Here is a 19773-nt window from a genome sequence, read left to right as displayed (position 1 = left end):
CCTTCACTGTAATGCATTACACATAAGACTTGTCATTAAATACATGAGGTTCTATTTAAGGAAAATGAATTCTATCCTACACAATTCGCTAACCCAGAGCAGAGGAAATATGTTTTCATAAATATTTGTTTTCATTTTTTTTCAAATACTGAGTAGAAACTAAATATTGTATAAGATTAAGTTTTTAAACTTGGCTGTATGTAACAATTTGGAAATGTCCCAAGGATACCCTGTAAGTAATGACATCTCCTAGGTCTTTAAGTGAATACCAACCTGGAGACCCCTGTAAAAAGTGACACACTTCAGAGGAACGCCCATCAATACTGACACTCTGCCAGTGGTCTCTGTATGGTTGCAGTATTAAAGGTTAGCTTTTTTCTGTCACATGTACATCAAAACTGTGTAACATTTGTGAAATCTGTTGCTTTCGTCAATGCCCATTGTACTCTGAAGATGTGCTGAGGGCAGTGTTGCCAAACTTTCGTGCCAACAGAGCAACGGCCACAACTTAACAACCCTCACCCATATGTCTTTGGAATTTGGGAGGAAACCAAAGCACCTGGAGGAAACCCACGTGGTGACAGAGATTGTACGAAATAATTACAGACAGTGGTGGGAACTGAACCTGGTCGCGGGCACGGCAAGGCATAGTGCTAACTGCCATGCTGACATGTTGCCCTGGACACATTCCTAAGGATTCACAATGAATATTGATATGGATTACTGTGTTACCTACTGAAAACTCTTGTATTCCTGTTCACACTGGCAAACACCAAGGAATTGCCTATAAATGCTCCCAAAGACCCAGAGCAAATACTTACAAAATCCCACGACATCTATAAGTACTGACATATTCTGTTATTGACACACTCACAGCAACACGCTGTAGATGCTACACCCTCCCAGGGTAGCCCTGTAAAATAGTGGTGTACCCCAGTGAGCCCTTATAAACACCAACACATTCCCAAGGACCCTCTATAAACACTGGCACACCCCTGTGGGTACTGACACATTCTCTGGATCCACTGTAAACACTGACACACCCCTGTGGGCACTGACACGCTCTCTGGATCCACTGTAAAGACTGACACACACCTGTGGGCACTGACACGCTCACTGGATCCACTGTAAAGACTGACACACCCCTGTGGGTACTGACACATCCTCTGGATCCACTGTAAAGACTGACACACCCCTGTGGGCACTGACACGCTCTCTGGATCCGCTGTAAAGACTGACACACACCTGTGGGCACTGACACACTCTCTGGATCCACTAAAAACACTGACACACAGACCCCTGTGGGTACTGACAGACTTTCCTGATCCACTGTAAACACTGACACGCCCCTATGGGCACTGACACACTTTCTGGATCCACTGTAAACACTGACACACAGACCCCTGTGGGTACTGACTCGCTCTCTGGATCCACTGTAAACACTGACCACAGACCCCTATGGGCACTGACACACTCTCTGGATCCACTGTAAACACTGACACACCCCTGTGGGTACTGACAAGCTCTCTGGATCCACTGTAAATGCAGACACACAGACCCCTGTGGGTACTGACATGCTCTCTGGATCCACTGTAAACACTGACAAACCCCTGTGGGTACTGACATGCTCTCTGGATCCACTGTAAACACTGACACACCCCTGTGGGCACTGACAGACTCTCTGGATCCACTGTAAACACTCACATAGCCCTCTGGGTACTGATATGCTCTCTTGATCCACTGTAAACACTGACATACCCCTGTGGATACTGACATGCTCCTGCGGGTACTGACAATCTCTTGGGAGCACTGACACAGGCCTGTGGACCCCTATAAACACCGACACACAGACCCTCTGTGGGTACTGGCACACTGCTGTGTGCGCTGACACACTCTTGACCCACTGTAAACATTGAAACCTGGACCCCTGTGGATACTAGCACACTGCTGTGGGCACTGACACACTCTTGACCCACTGTAAACATTGAAACCTGGACCCCTGTGGATACTAGCACGCTGCTGTGGGCGCTGACACTCTGTCTGGACACTGCCAGGTGAGTTTTTTTCAGAGATCACCAGCTCTTTACCTAGCATGCATGGAGAGCGTGCAAGGGTGTCGGCTGGAACTGAACTCGGGATCTCTCGCCCCAAAGTCCAGCGCTGATGCCACTACGCCACCAGCCGGTTTTGGAATATGGGAGGAAACCGGAGCACCTGGAGGAAGCCGCACAGTCACGGGCAGAAACTACTAACCTCTTGCAGACAGCAGTGGAAATGACCCGGGTTGCTGGCGCTGTAATAGCGCTATGCTAACTGCTACGCTATCACGTTACTCCCTCGAATGTTTGGAAGTACTGACACGCTACCATTCCTCAGATAACTAATATGGATACTAGCACACATACAGTGATCATGTGCAAATACTGGCACTCCCCAAGTATCTATACAAACAGTAACAAACCTCCTATAAACAATGACACTGCAGGGGACATTCTATAAATACTAACATTCACCTTGACCCACTTTATAGATGATAATACACAGCCCGTAACCTCCTGTAAACTCTGGCACACACCAGGGACCTCTTGTAAACACTAACACACAGAACATAGATCAGTGCAGCGCAAGACCAGACACTGGCTCATGATGTTGTGCCGAACTAATTAATCTAATGACATCCAATCCTTTGCGTCTGCATACAGTCCAATCCCTGCATTTTCTACATATTGGAATTGGTTTATTATTGTCACATGGACCAAATTGCTAGTCTTCCATACTATTCATGCAGATCAGATCATTGCACAATGCACTGACTGACCGAGAATCAGGTAAAACGATGACACTGACCTGGTGCAGTGCAGGTAAATGATAAAAAGCAGGATGACGATGTTTGTGAGGTCAAGAGTCCATCTTATTGTACAAGTGGCCTGCTCAGAAGTCGTCTGACAGTGGGACAGAGGCTGTCCTTGAGCCTGGTGGTAAGTAGTTTCAGGCTTTTGCATTTTCCACCTGATGGGAGAGGGGAGAAGCGAGGTCCAGGGTGGCTGGGGGCTTTGATTATGCCGGCTCTTTTACCAAGGCAAGGAGGATGTACAGTTCCAATATCATTTATCTGCATGAGGCTATATCAAAAAGTTAAAGCCAAGGTACATTTATTATCAAAATTTCCCCCTACCCACTTTAAATGTGTTCCCTCTAGTATTAAACATTTCAACCGAGGCAAAAAATATTGGTTGCCTATCCTATCCATACTCAGTGGCCATTTTATTAGATGCACTAGTACACCTGCTGGTTAATGCATCTAATCAGCCAATCATGTGGCAGCAACTCAATGCAGAAAAGCATGCAGACATGGTCAAGAGGTTCAGTTGTTCAGACCGAATATCAGAATTGTGAAGAAATGTGATCTAAGTGACTTTGACTGTGGAATGATTGTTGGTACCAGATGGGATGGTTGGGGTATCTCAGAAACTGTTGGTCTCTTGGGATTTTCATGCACATCAGAATAATGCAGAAAACAAAAAAAAACATCTGGTGAGTGGCATTTCTGTGGGTGAAAATGCTTTGTTCATGAGTGAGGTCAGAGGAGAATGGCCAGACTGGTTCAAGCTGACAGTAACTTAAATAACCATGTGTAACAACAATGGTGCGTAAAAGAACATCTCCGAACACACAACACATTGAACCTTGAAGTGGATGGGCCCCTGCAGCAGAAGATCACAAAAGTACATTCATTAGCCATTTTATTAGGTACAGGAGATTTCTAATAAAGTAGCCATCAAGTGCACGTATGCCTCTGATAATATCATAAACTTCAATGTGGTCTCCCTTCAGCTTCTCTCTTTCAATTAGTGACCTCCTATAGACAGTAACACATACTCAGTTACACACTGCCACAAACCCTACCCAGATACAAATAATGCCCAGGGACCCCTGTAAGTGATGGCACACTACCTTTAATCCATGCAGAGACTCACTTACTCCATTGGATCCTCACCAGGCACATTAATGATAGAAAAATGGATGGTCACGAAGGACGGAACGATTAGAGTCGCTTCTAAGGTTGGCTCAACATCATGTGGCATAGGACCTGTACTCTGCTGTAATTTCTCTGTTCTGTTAGAGTGTGCCTACAGTACACGTGTGATAAGTGCAGACAATAGACACAAGAGATTCTGCGGATGCTGGAAATCCAGAGCAACACGCCCAAAATGCTGGAGGAGCTCGGCAGGTCAGGCAGCATCTATGGAGCGAAATAAACAGTCGATGTTTCAGACCAACTCTTCATCAGGATCCTGAAGCATCGAGTGTTTATCTCCCTCCATGGATGTCTGATTTGTTGAGTTTGCCCAGCGTCTTGTGTGTGTTGACAAGTGCATATAGTGATCTCTCACAAGGCATATGGATGAATGGGAAATGGAGAGTTACAGGCTATGCAGGAGGGAAGGGTTAGATTGATCTTGAAGTAGGTTAAAAGGTCGGCACAATATCATGGGCAGAAAGGTTTGTAATGTGTTGAACTACGATCTATGTTCCACATTCTACTGACAAAATTTAGTGGCCATTCTTTTACCCTCTTGGTGATCACCTTGTAGGTCTAACACACTCTCTGTGATCTCTTCCACTGCAGCCGCTGATGCTCTATTCAGGGCTCTCTATGAGTGTTGTAACTCCCTGTAAATACTGGCACATCACCAGGGCTCTCTATGGATTCTGATCCCAATCCAGGGCACCCTCTATAGAAGCTGATACATTGTAAGGAAGTATTAACCTACACCCCGACACATTGCAAGGGACCCCCCCACCGCACTGTAAATATTGGCATACACCTCAGAACCCTATCGGATCCTGTTGTTTTGTGATCTACAGGTTCTTCAGAAATCAAGAATAAGATATGAAACTTGTTGGTTGTGGTTGTTTATTAAGTGTTATAAGAACGATGAATGAACAAAGAAAAATACAAAGAAGACAGAAGTCGTGGTCGTCTTATACTGAAACCCAGCTCAGACTAGGGAGATAACGGACATTCCAGTGATTAGAATAACCTGTGAAATAGCCAGATTCAGTGGTGCGACACCTGCTGCAGAGAAACTTCTGGAAAATACAGAATCATCTATACCACCATTACTGACAAGTTCACTGAGCAATTACACCTACAGTATCTAGGTGATTATCTAAAAATACAAACAAGCACAGAAAAAAATTTAGAAAATGTTCAACTACAAGAAAAATAAAATTTTCTCAACAATGTGCACACACACACACACACGCACACACACTCACACACACACACACACTCACACACACACTCACACACACACACACACTCACACACACACACTCACACACACACACACGCACACACACACACACACACACACGCACACACATGCACACACACACACTCACACACACACACACACACACTCACACACACACACACACACACACACACACTCACACACACACACACACACACACACACACACTCACACACACACACACGCACACACACACAAAACGAAACCCCTTGTAAATATTAACAGACTCATCATGACTCCATGTGAATACTGGGGATCCGCTGTAGAAATTGAAACATTGTGCAAGGCATCTTGTAAATGCTGACACTCTCCAGGACCCCTGTAGCTACTGACGTACTCTTCGGATCCATTGCACATACTGACACATCTCTGGACCCCTTGTAAACACTGTCACACACCCAAGGGCACCCTGTAAATACGGACACATTATAAACACTGATGCCTTCCCAGGGAAATTCTGAAAATACAAACGCATTCCTGGGGGTACTTTGAAAATGCCAACATACTCCATATAGATACCAACACACTCCCAGAGACTTCCTATAAATACCAACCCGTTTCCCAGGAACCCCTGGTAAATACTGACACACTCCCCAGGACCCCTGGTAAATACTGACATACGCACCCTGGGGGCCTCTGTAAATACTGACATTGTCCTCAAGATCCTTGTAAGTACTGACACACTCCCCAGGACCCCCAGAAACCACTGACATACACACTCAGAGGACCTCTGTAAATACTGACACATACCTTAAGAAGGTCTGTAAATAGTGACATAGTTCACAGAACCCCTTATAAGTACTGATCCAATCCCTGGACTATAAGATCTTAAGACCATAAGACATAGGAACAGAATTAGGCCATTCAGCCCATCAAGTCTGCTCCACCATTTCTTCATGGCTGATCCCGGATCCCACTCAACCCCATACACCTGCCTTCTTGCCGTACACTTCGATGCCCCGACCGATCAGGAAACTACCAACTTCCGCCTTATACATACCCTCGGACTTGGCCTCTACTGCAGTCTGTGGCAGAGTATTCCACAGATTTACTACTCTCTGGCTAAAAAAAATTCCTCCTTACCTCTGTCCTAAAGGGTTGCCTCTCAATTGTGAAGCTGTGCCCCCTAGTTTTGTATACTCACACCATAGGAAACATCCTTTCTACATCCACCCTATCTAGTCCTTTCAACATTCAGTAGGTTTTAATGAGATCCCCCCTCATTCTTCTGAACTCCAGTGAGTACAGGCCCAAAGCTGCCAAATGCTCCTCATATGTTAATCCCTTCATTCGTGGACTCTCCAATGACAACACATCCTTTCTGAGATTTGGGGCCCAAAACTGTTGACATACTCAAGTGCGGCCTGACTAGTGTCTTATAAAGCCTCAGCATTATCTCTTTGCTTTTATATTCTATTCCCCTTGAAATAAATGCCAACATTGTGTTTGCCTTCTTCACCACAAATTCAACTTGTAATCAACCTTCTGGGAGTCCGGCATGAGGACTCTCGAGTCTTTCTTCACCTCTAATGTTTGAAACTTCTCCTCATTTAGATAATAGTCCACATTATTGTTCCATTTACCGAAACGCATTATCATACATTTCCCTACACTGCATTCCATCGGCCACTTATTTGCCCATTCTTCCAGTCTGTCTGTCCTGCTGCAATCGCATTGCTTCCTCAGCACGACCTAGCCCTCCACCTATCTTGTAACATCTGCAAACTTTGCCACAAACGCATCAATTCCATTATCCAAATCATTGACAAACCGTGTGAAAAGTAGCAGTCCCCAAACCAACCCCTGAGGAACACCACTAGTCACTGGCAACCAACCAGAAAAGGCCCCTTTATTCCCATTAGCTGCCTCCTGGCTGTCAGCTATTCGTCTATCCATATCTTTCCTGTAATGCCACAGGATTGTATCTTGTTAAGCAGTCTCATGTGTGGCACCTTATCAAATGCCTTCTGGAAATCCAAGTAAATGACACCCACTGCCACTCATAGAATCATAGCCACGGTTTCCCACCCCTGCCATTTGAGAACTGTGGAACATATCGATCCTGTCTTGTGAACTATTCCCAGAAACTTCAGCCACCTCTGTTCTACTGTCATCCCTGCCAGTATCCTCCTCCAATCCTCCTGGCCAAACCCCTCTCTCATGCCTCTGTAATGTCCTTTATTCCATTGCAATGATACATGTGACTGAAGCTTCTCCCTCTCACGTTGCATCTGACGATTATGGACACATTCGCTAGGACCCTCTGTAAATACTGATGCCTCCTCAGGGACCACTGTACATACTGAATCTTCAAGATCACCTGTAAGTACCGATATACGCCCTCCCCCACCCACAACCCTTTGTAAATTCTATATAATCCCTGTAATAACTGGCACATTCCCCAGGATCCCAGTACATACTGGAACATTCCCTAGGACCCCCTGTAAGTACTGACACACCTCCCGGGAACCCTTGTAAATACTGACACATTCCCTGGGACACCCCTCCCTGTACATACTGACACATTCCCAGAAATCCCAGGAGCTGCTGACACATATCCAGCAGGTTGTTTGTAAGCTGATACACCTCTGGAGTCACCCTGTAGGTAGTCTTAGATTACCCAGGTATTCTTGATAACACTGACGCCTACACAGTGACCCTTTGTAAATACTGACACACTCCCAGGGCCCTCTGTAAATACTGACACACTCCTAGGGACCCCTGTAGATACTGTTACACTCCTGGGGCCCTCTGTAAATACTGACACACTCCCAGGGACCCCTGTAAAGAGTGCACACCCATAATCTTTGAGGGACAATGGTAGAAAGGGTGTGCAGTTTCAAGTTCCTGGTCATCACCATCCCAGATGATTTATCCTTGGCCCAACATATTGATACCATTATGAAAAAGACATGTAGAGACTATACCTCATTAGAAGTTTGAGGAGATTTGGTATATCAGCAAGAACTGGCAAATTTCTACAGTTGTATCATGGAGAATGTTCTGACTGAGTGCATCACCATCTGATATGGGAGGTGGTCTGCACAGGATTGGAAAAACCTGCAGAGAGTTGTAAACTCAGCCAGCTCCATCATGGGCACTAGCCTCCCCAGCATGGAGGACATCTAGAAAAGTCGATGTCTCAGGAAGGCAACGTCCATCGTGAAGGGCCCCCACCACCTGGAACATGCCATCTACCCACTGCTACCAGCAAGGAAGAGGCACGGGAGCCTGAAGAACATTTTAGAAACTTCCTTCTCCTCTCCTATCAGATTTCTGAATAGTCCATGAACCCATAGTTACTAGTCCTCTTTTGCATTATTTATTTTTATTGGAAGTTATAGTGATTTCTTATGCCTGCACTGTACTGCTGCCACAAAACAACAAATTTCACAACGTCTATCAGTGACAATAAACCTGATTCTGATTGTTATCGAAGTTCAGTACACTGTGAATTTGCACTTGTTTCCTGAGCTCTTCGGTGAGCATTTGTGAAGCCTTTATTTTGAAAACTCAAGTCAAGGTTTTATAAGAAAAACTCTGAATAAGCATATCAAAGAGTTTAAGGTATGCCATGTGGCTAAAATAGCTTATGGCCACTCCTGTGATCGCCAGCTCCGTGTCATGTGGAGTCACATCATGAAGACCTGATGGAGCCTGCAAAACTCCTCTGGGTGAAGTAGCTGTTTCATTGCTGCTCACATGTGCCTCCTGGTGGACAGTGGCAGAGTTGCTCTGGGTGATAAGACGGTAAGACCATAAGAAATAAGAGAAGAATTAGGCCATTTGGCCCATCAAGTCTGTTTCATCATTCCATTACGGCTGATCTATTATCCCTCTCAACAACATTCTCCTGCCTTTTCCTCTAGCTCTTTGAAAGAGCCATTTAGAACATAGAACAGTACAGCATAGAACCACAATGTTGTGTGAAACAATTAAATTAGTGATCAAATGGCTAACTAAACTAATCTCTGCTACCTACACAATGTCCATATCCTTCCATTTTCCTCACATTCATGTGCCGATCTTAATGTCATTTAGAAGTCTCTGGTGCTTCTGCCTCTACCGTCACCCCAGACAGCGCATTCCAGGCACCCAACACTCTCTGTGTAAAAACTTGCCCCTCACATCTCCTTTGAAATTAACCCCTCTCACCAGAAATGCATGTCTTCTGGTATTAGTAATTTCAACACTTGGAAAAAGATACTGTCTGTCTACTCTATCTATGCCTCTTATCTATCTATATACTACTAAAACTCTCATGCTCTGTCTGTCTGTTTGTGACCTCCAATTAGCGCAAACGGTGCATTACAGCGGCACTATTTTTGGCTAAATCGGATTAAAATGCGCTAACTTACAGAATGCAGGCAAAGTTCAGGGTTATATATTCGTATAAAATTGCTCATTCACCAAAATCAACAGGCTCGCTTTCAACCAAGAGCCGATCGTCCATCATGGAAATTGGGACATGACAGCCCGACACATGCACAGGGCCAGACTCAGCAATGACACTTATCGGAGCAAAAGGGCAGGGCAGCTCTGTTTCGAGGGGTCACATTTGGCTGATCACCATCAGCATGTGCAGGATTGGGACAGATCAAACTGCCACCCATCAATAAGAGATAATTAAATCCTATTGTAATGATGTACTTCGAGACACCCATAAAACCCTTTGCTACAGTCAAAGGACAGCGGTGACTATATCACGTTCATTTAGGAGAGCGCCACCCACATCATCAAGAATAATCAGCATCCTTTGGTGTTACTGTTTCGTATCTTCTATCCAGCATTGGGGTAAAAAAAATGGTCAGCCTAATTATGCCACGTGGAAAGGGAAGGGGGACATTATAGTCAAGAGATAACGCCAAACGTTGTCAGGAAGAGGCAAGGAGAGGGAGAGAACAAGAATCGGATGAGGCCAGGGCCGCACGACTCCAGGATCAAAGAGTCAGGACAAAAAAAGATGAGAGAAGAAGAGACAGAGGAGGAGAGGCCTGCACGTCTCCAGGATCAGAGACAAACAACAAACAGCAGAAGAGATGAAGAGATGGGGGATGAAAGGACTGCACGTCTCCAGAATGACAACAAGAGGCACAAAGGTGGCAGATAAACCATAAATGATACCATCAGAAGTGTCTTTCATTAAAAGAGGAGGAGCTATATTTGCTTTGCTATGCGTTGTTCTTCTTTAATAAACTGAGGTTTTCTACTTCAGTTTCCAAAGCAAAGTGATACCAATAGCATTCAGGAAAATTTAATGTTCATTCTGGTCACATCAAACTGCACTACCCTTCTCTCAAAGGGTGCCCCAACGGGTCACCCCATTGTCTAGTAACCTTATAAATTTCTATTGGATTTCCCCTCAGCCTCCACTGGTCCAGAGAAAGCAACTCAAGTTTGTCCAACCATTCATGATAGCACATGACCCCTAATCCAAGCAGCATCCTGAAAAACCTCTTCTGCACCCTCTCCAAAGCTTCACTATCCTTCCTATAATAGGCAAGCAGACTTACCTATATAATAGGCAAGCCACTTACAGGGAGCTATGAACTTTGACCCCAGGATTGCTCTGCTCATCGACTGTGTTATGGGCAAGACCCTTAACAGTGTACTGTCTCCTTACATTTGACTTATCAAGATGTATCATTTCACATTTGGCCAGGTTAAACTCCATTTGCCATTTCTCCACCCATATATGCAACTGATCTATATCCCATTGTATTCCATGCCAATTTTCTACACTATCCACAGCACCACCAATCTTTGTATCATCTGCAAACTTACTGACCCTCCCATTTACATTTTCACCCGGGTCATTTATATACATCACAAACAGCAGAGGTCCCAGTACAGATCCCTGTAGAACACCACTAATCACAGACCTCCAGGTAGAATAAGTTCCTTTGATCACTACCCTCTGTCTTCTATGGGCAAGCCAGTTCTGAATCCAAACGGCCAGTTCACCATGGGTCCCACGCATCATAATCTTCTGGATGGGCTTTCCATGATGGACCTTATTAAATGCCTTACTAAAATCCATGAAAATAGCATCTACAGCTCTTTCTTCATCAATCATCCTCATCACCTTGTCAAAAAACTCAATCGGGTTAGTAAGACACAATTTTCCCCGCACACAGCCATACCAACTCTCCCTAATTAGGCCATGATTTTCCTCATGCTCATAAATCCTATCCCTAAGAATTCTCTCCCATATCTTCCCTACCACTGGCGTGAGACTCACCAGTCTATAGTTTCCAGGATTATCCCACGTTCCCTCTTGAATAATTGAACAACATTAGCTACTCACCAGTCCTCTGAGATTTCACCCATGGCTAGAAAGGACATGAAGATATTGGTCAAAGACCTGGCAATCTCTTCTCTTGCCTCTCTCAATAACCTGGGGTATATCCCATCAGGGCCTGGGGATATCCACCTTAAGGCTCTTTAAGAGACCCAATAAGACCTTTTCCTTTACTTCGAATACACTTAGCTCTGATCTCCCTATCCTCCACATCCTTCTTCTTGGTAAATGCTGAGGTAAATAACTTATTAATAACCTCACCTACATCCTCCACATCCAAACAATGTTCCCTCTTTTATCCTTGAATGGTCCTGCCCTCTCCCTAGTTATCTCCTTGCTCTTGATGTATGTATGTATAGACTGCCTTGGGATTTTCTTTAATCCTACTTGCCAAGGACTTTTCAAGGCTCCTTCTGGCTTTGCTAATTCCCTTCTTGAGTTCTTTTCTTGCTTCTCTGTAATCTGTTTGGCCCATATTCCTCTAAACCTTTCCTATCCATGTACTTATCGGAATCAGAAACACAATCACTGATGTATAGATCATAGATCGTAGAAATCTACGGCACATTACAGGCCCTTTGGCCCATAATGTTGTTCTGACCATGTAATCTACTCTAGAAGCTGCCTAGAATTTTCCTACCACATAGCCCTCTATTTTTTCTAGGCTCCATGTACCTATCTAAGAGTCTTTTAAAAGACCCTATTGTATCTCCCTCCACCACCGTCACTGGCAGTGCATTCTACACACCCACCACTCTCTATGTGAAAAACGTACCTCTGACATCCCCCTACCAAGCACTTTAAAACTATGCCCCCTCGTATTAGCCATTTCAGCCCTGGAGAAAAAGCCTCTGGTTGTCCACACTACCAATGCCTCTCATCATCTTATACACCTCTATCAGATCACCTCTCATCCTCTGTTGCTCCAAGGAGTAAAGGCCAAGTTCACACAACCTATTCTCATAAGGTACGCCCTCCAATTCAGGTAACATCTGCGTAATTCTGCTCTGCACTCTCTCTATTGTATCCACATCCTTCAAGTAGTGAGGTGACCAGAACTGAACACAGTACTCCAAGTGGGGTCTGACCAAGGTTTTATATAGCTGTAACATTACCTCACCGCTCTTGAACTCAATCCCATGGTTGATGAATGCCAACACCATACGCCTTCTTAACAACACTGTCAACTTGAGTAGCAGCTTTGAGTGTCCTATGGACATGAATTCCAAGATCTCACTGATCCTCCACACTGCCGAGAGTCATACCATTAATATTATTTTCTGCCTTCAAATTTGACCGACTGAAATGAACCACTTCACACTTATCTGGGTTGAACTCCATCTGCCACTTCTCAGTCCAGTTCTGTATCCTATCGATGTCCCGCTGTAACCTCCAAAATCCCCCCAACTTTTGTGTCATCAACAAATTTACTAACCCACGCTTCTACTTCTTCATCCAGATCATTTATAAAAATCTGTTGTTTTCTGGAAGCAGTACAGTGCAAGACATAACGATTACTATAAGTTACACATTAAGTAAAGAGTGCAGAAGGGAATAAGAAGGTGGTATTCGTGGACTGTACAGAAATCTCATGTCAAGGGGAAGAAGCAGTTTTTAAAATGTTGAGCATGGGTCTTCAGACCCCTGAGCCTTCTCCCTGATGGTAATAATGCGAAGTAATTTGGTTATAACGGATCTTTCACCCACCTCTACTTCTCTCTCAATCTATACACCCACTGCTCTCTGAAAAAGTTGCCCCCTGACTTCTCCAACTTCTGGTCATTTCTCCCCACTCCCCCTTATCTCCTTTTCCATTCCCCAGTCTGGTCTTCTCTTACCACTTCTCTTCACCTCAGCTGCCTATCATCTCACTCTGATGCCCCTCCTCTTTCCATTTCTCATAGTCCACTCTCCTCTCCTATCAGCTTCATTCTTCATAAGCCATAAGGCCACAAGACATAGGGACAGAATTAGTCTATTCCGCCCATCGAGTCTGCTCTGCCATTCCATCATGGCTGATTTATTATCCCTCTCAACACCATTCTCCTGCTTTCTCCCCATAACCTTTGACTCCATTACTAATCAAATATCTACTTCTAATTTCCCTTTCTACCTATCTCCTCCCAACTTCTCACTTCACCTCCCTCCTTCTTAATCTGGCTTCTGCCCCCTTCCTGATGAAGGGTCTCGATCAGAAGCATCGACCGCTTGTTCGAAAGATGCTCCACGACCTGTCAGATTTTGTGTGTGTTACTTGGGATTAATGCTTGAGTAACATAAATGGGAGGTTGATGGTTAGCAGACTCAGTGAGCTGAAGAAAATTTTTCCTTTCTGTGTTTCTACTAACCCCAGATAATATCACCAACTTGCACACTAGGAATAACTTGCCTACCAAACCACGCAGCTGTGGGATGTGAGAGGAAACTGGAATACCCGGAAAAATTGCTACACAGAAAAGTTACAAGGATGTTGTTGAATCGTTGAGGGCTCGAGTTACACAGAAAGGTTAAATAGGTTAGGACTTTAATCCCTGAAGTACAGGAGTTGTGATGCCATGTTGAAGTTGTACAGGACAGTGGTGAGGCTGAATTTGGAGTTTTGGTCACCTACCTCCAGGAAGTACATCAATAAGATTGAAAGAGTGCAGGAAAAAGTTTACAGGAATGTTACCTGAGTTACAGGGAAAGGTTGAAAGGTTACGATTTCATTCCCTGAAGCGATGGAGAATGACGGGAGATTTGGTAGAGGTATGCAAAATAATCAGAGGTATAGATAGGTTAAGTGCAAGCAAGCTTTTTCCATTGTTGGGTGAGACTAGAACCAGAGGTCATAGGTTAAGGATGAAAGGTAAAATATTTAAGGAGAACCTGAAGCGAAACTTCTTCACTCAGAGGATGGTGTGAGTATGGAACGAGCCGCCAGCAGAAGTGGTGGATATGGATTCCATTGCAACATTTAAGAAAAGTTTGGAGAATGCACAGAAGGGCTATGATCCAGGTGAGGGTCGATAGGACTCGGCAGAATAGCATTTCAGCACAGACTAGATGGAATTGGAGCTGTGCTTTGCCGCACAATCATTAGTGTAAAGCAAATAGAGCAGGGAGCTAAGCACACAGCCTTGTGACGAATTAGCCTACAAACTTATCTTTTGGATGTGGGAAGAAATCAGGGGGCACCTGCGGTAAAGTCACAGGGTCATAGAGTTATAGAGTACTACAGCACAGAAGCAGGCCGTATCGCCCAAACTGTCCATATCAACCCAATCTTCTGCCTTGTCCAACCTACCTCAACCTGGACTAAATTCCTACATATCCCTCCTATCCAAGCTTTTCTTAAGTGTTGCAATTGGACTCACATCCACCATGTCTGCTGGCCGCTCGTTCCACACTCTCACCACCTTCTGAGTGAAGAAGATCCCCCTCAGGTTCACCTTTTCATTTAAGCTTTCACCCAGAACCTATGATCTCTAGTTCTAGTCCCGCTGACCTGAGGGGAGAAGAGGTCATGGAGAGAATGTGCAAACACTGCTCCGGTGGCACTGGAGTTCAGGGTCAAACCTTGGGTGTCTGGAGCTGTGAGGCGGCAGCATCGGCGTTCCTCGAAATGGTTGGGCCTGAGGTTAGTCTGCAGCTACATAATCATCTCCTGGGGCCAAGAAAAAGTGCAATGGAGTCACACATTCAAAAAGCACAGAAACAGACCCTTTAGCCCCACTAGTCCATTGTTCAGCCTTGTCCCATCTACCTACACACGGGCCATAACTCTCCACATCCCTCACATCTATGTCCTTATCCAAAATTATCTTAAAAATACTGTACTGTCTCAGTACTTTTATATTTGTGTGCTGTAGCACTTCTTTTTATTCGCAGTTATTTTGTAAATAACACTATTCTTTGCATTTCTGGTTAGATGTTAACTGCATTTCATTGGCTTTGTATCTGTACTCGGCATAATGACAATAAAGTTGAATCTAATCTAACCTAATCTAAAATGTTGCAATTGAACCCACATCCACCACATCTGCTGGCAGCTCATTCTACACTCTCATGACCTTCTAAGTTCCTCCTCATGTTCCCCTTAAATATTTCACCTTTCACTCTTAACCCATGACTCCTAGTTCTAGTCTCATTCAATCCCAGTGGAAAAAGCCTGTTTGCATTTACCTTGCCTTTACCCTTCATAATTTTGTATACCTCAGAGTTATACAGTACAGAAATAGGCTCTTCGGCTCAACTAAACCATGTCATCCAAGATGTCCCATCGAAGCTATTTCCATTTGACAGCATTTGACCCATAACTTTCTAAACCTTTCCAATCCATTTCCTGTCCAAGATGCATTTTGATTAGGTAATCACGTCTACATCGAAATGTACAGTAAAACGTGTTGTTTGCATCAAATCAAGTCAGCAAGGATTGTGCTGGGCAAGTGTTGGCATGCTTCTGGCTCAAACAGCATGACCACAGCTCACTGACCCTAAATTGTACATCTTGGAATATGGGAGGAAACCCATGTGGTTACGAGGAAACATACAAACTCTTTACGGGCAACAGAGGAATTGAACTGGGGTTGCTAGCACTGGAATAGCGTTACCGTAACCATTACGATACCACGTCACTACAGCCCTGACATGTTGACCAGAGACTTCCTATAAATACAGAAATGGTCTCTGGGGACCTGCCGTGCTTAATAACGCATGCCCATGGACAACTTGTGAATATTGACACATTACCTGAGACCCTTGTAAAATCCGATAGACTCCCTGGTAACCCTTGTGCATACTGACACATTTAAAGGAGACCTGCAATCAGTACTGGCACAATCCTTGAGAATCCCCATAAATCTTGGAGACTCTTTTAAACATTGACTCCCAGGGACCCTTGAAAATACTAACACGTTGTTAAGGAACTGCAGAAGTTGCAAACTCAGCCAGCTCTGTCGCGGACATTAGCCTCCCCACTATTGAGGATATCTTCAAAAGGCAATGCCACAAAAAGGAGTCCTCCATCATGAAAGACCCCCATCACCCAGGGCATGCTCTCCTTTTATCACTGCTATCAAAAAGGAGGTACAAGAGCCTAAAAAACACACTCTGAATGCTTTGGGAAAGGCTTCTACCCCTTCACCATTAGATTTCTGAACAGACAGTGAACCCATGAACACCATCACACTTTTTTTCCTTTCTCTTTGCACTAGCTAATTAATATAATTTTGTAATATATTTCTTATTACTGTATGTCACTTATAGTTTTTATGTATTGCACAAACTGCTGCCACAAAACAAATTTCATGATATATGTCACATAGTCATAGAATCATAGAACAGTACAGTTCAGAATCAGGCTCTTTGGCCCATCTAGTCCATGCCAAACTATTGATCTGCCTAGTCCCGTCAACTAACATCTGAACCAGAGCCTTCGATATCGCTCCAATTAAGGTACTTACTCAAATTTCTTTTAAATGTTGAAATCAAACCCCCATCCACCACTCATGCTGGCAGCTCATTCCACACTTGGATCACCCTCTGAGTGAAGAAGTTCTCCCTCATGTTTTCTTTAAACATTTCACCTTTCAGCCTTAACCCATGATCTCTAGTTTTAGTCTCAGCCAACCTCAGTGGAAAAACGCAAACACGAGGAAATCTGCAGATGCTGGAATTTCAAGCAACACACATAAAAATTGCTGGTGATCACAGCAGGTCAGGCAGCATCTATAGGAAGGGGTACAGTTGACGTTTTGGGCCGAGACCCTTCATCAGATGCTGCCTGGCCTGCTGTGTTCACCAGCAATTTTTACGTGTGTTGCTCAGTGGAAAAAGCCTGTTTGCATTTACCCCATCTACAGTATATCCTTCATAATTTTGTATACCTGCATCAAATCTCCCCTCATTCTACGAAATGAAGTCCTAACCTATTCAACTCAGGTCCTCACGTCCCGGCAACATCCTTGTAAATTTTCTCAGAGAATCATGGATCATTTAAAACACAGTAGAAGGACATTGTTTCCATGCTAGCTCTCTACCAGAGAAATCATTTTGTTCCACCCACTGTGCACTTGCAGTTTCCTCCACTGTAGATGTGTACAGATCCCTCTTGAAGAACATGTCCCTCCCACCAAATCTACAGGCAGTGTGTTCCAAATCCCAGCCACACACTATGTAAGAGGTGTTTTCCTCAGATCACTTCTAAATCCCTTTAGTTAATGCCTGTGACCTTAAGTCCTGGTCGCCAACGGAAATAAGCTTCTGCTCCACATTTTGACCAGACTGCTCATTTTACATACTTCCATCAACTCTTGCCTCGGCCTCACCTCTCAGGAGGAGAAGTCCTAGGCTCACTCATCTTTCTTTGTAGCTGTCATTCCCAACCATTAGCCTTCCTGAGCCTAGGTCTAAACCGCTGATCCACAAAAGCTAATGGTTGAATGTCAGGCCAGCAGGCCAGCGAAGACAAGGGTAGGTGCTTCTGAAGGTCAGCAGGTCATTGGCCTGTTCTGGAAATTCCAATAAGGGCAGAAGTCACAAGGGCTGGTGACTCCCTGGGTGTATGTCAATGATATTATACCCGATTCTGATTCCAAAATAGGAAATCGAACCCCAATCAGTGATCGCGATGCACTAACTGCTACCCGTGTTTAACATTTCCTCTGGCAATCCGTTGCAAACACTCACTATCTTTGTGTGCAGAGCAATAAATAGATTGAAGCTCTCACCATAAGACCATAAGACATGGGAGCAGAATTAGGCCCTTCAGTCCATTGAGTTTGTTCCGTCATTTCATCATGGCTGATTTATTATCCCTTTGAACCCCATTCTCCAGCCTTAGCCCCGTAATGTTTGACACTGTTGCTAATCAAGAGCCTATCAACGATAGAATTAGGCCATTCGGCCCATCAGGTCTGCTCCACCATTCCATCATGGCTGATTTATTATCCCTCTCAACCCCATTCTCCTGCCTTCTCCCTGTAACCTTTTAAGAACCATTTGGGTTCAGAGTTAAAGCAGAACAAAATATCTCTCATCAGTGGTGTCCACTAGAGGGAGACCTGAACCTAACTATTCGCCTTTGGTGAAATAAATAGCAAGTGTTCAATCTGATACAGGATTAGGATTAAACCTGCTTTCAATTAAAGGTTATATGACATGTAAAATGATTTGAAAAGAAACACTGGTTGGAAAAAAAACAAAATTGTTCAAACGAAAGAAATGGATGAACATATATAAAATGACTGAGTTGATCTTGGACCAAGAATAATATTTTACCGTTAGTTAGTGATGAAATGGCTGCCTCAGGATTCAAATGCTTTATTTATTTTATTTAAGGTTATCAGAATAGTTAAGGTGAGGAAAATCCATAGTGATTCCAACAACAGAAAGCACTTGGACAATCCCTAAACTCTGGCAACAAATGATTGCTTGAGGCAAGCCATTTTAATTCTGTTTTCAAAACATTAAAGATTAAAGGTCTCTGTTACCACAGCAGCCAAAGAACATTACTGAGTTTCCTTTTATGACTCTCTGTTTTGTGTGGTCGTACAGTGAAACAACAAAGGCAAGTGCTATTAATCAGTCTTTCTCATCCATCAATCCCTTTATCAATCAATCTATTCACCTAAATTAACGTCACTGTAAAGTTAGTTAAAGTGCATAGCATTTGACTAGATGCCTACCTGTTCTGTTGTAAACACTGATCCATTTCTGGCTCTTTCAAATTTCTGAGCTGATTGAGAAATTGTGAGGTGTTGCACTTTGGGAGAACAAACATATGCCCACATGGCATAAAGACCATAAGAAATAGAAGCAGAATTAGGCCATTCAGCCCATCGATTCTGCTCCACCATTCCATAATGGTTGATTTATTATCCCTCTCAATCCCATTTTCCTGCTTTTTCCCCATAACCTTTGATGTCCTGACTAATCAAGAACCTATCAATCTCCACTTTAAACATTCGCAATGACTTGGCCCCTACAGCCATCTGTGGCAATGAATTCCACAGATTCACCACCCTCTGGCTAAAGAATTTCCGCCTCACCTCTGTTCCAAAGGAACTTCCTTCTGTTCTGAGGCTGTGCTCGTGGATCCTGGACTCCCCACAATAGAAAATATGATTTCCACATCCAATCTATCTAGACCTTTCAATATTTGATAGGTTT

This window comes from Mobula hypostoma, chromosome 6, assembly GCF_963921235.1.
Source record: "Mobula hypostoma chromosome 6, sMobHyp1.1, whole genome shotgun sequence".
NCBI classification, from domain to species: domain Eukaryota; kingdom Metazoa; phylum Chordata; class Chondrichthyes; order Myliobatiformes; family Myliobatidae; genus Mobula; species Mobula hypostoma.
This window is presented reverse-complemented; position numbering follows the sequence as displayed.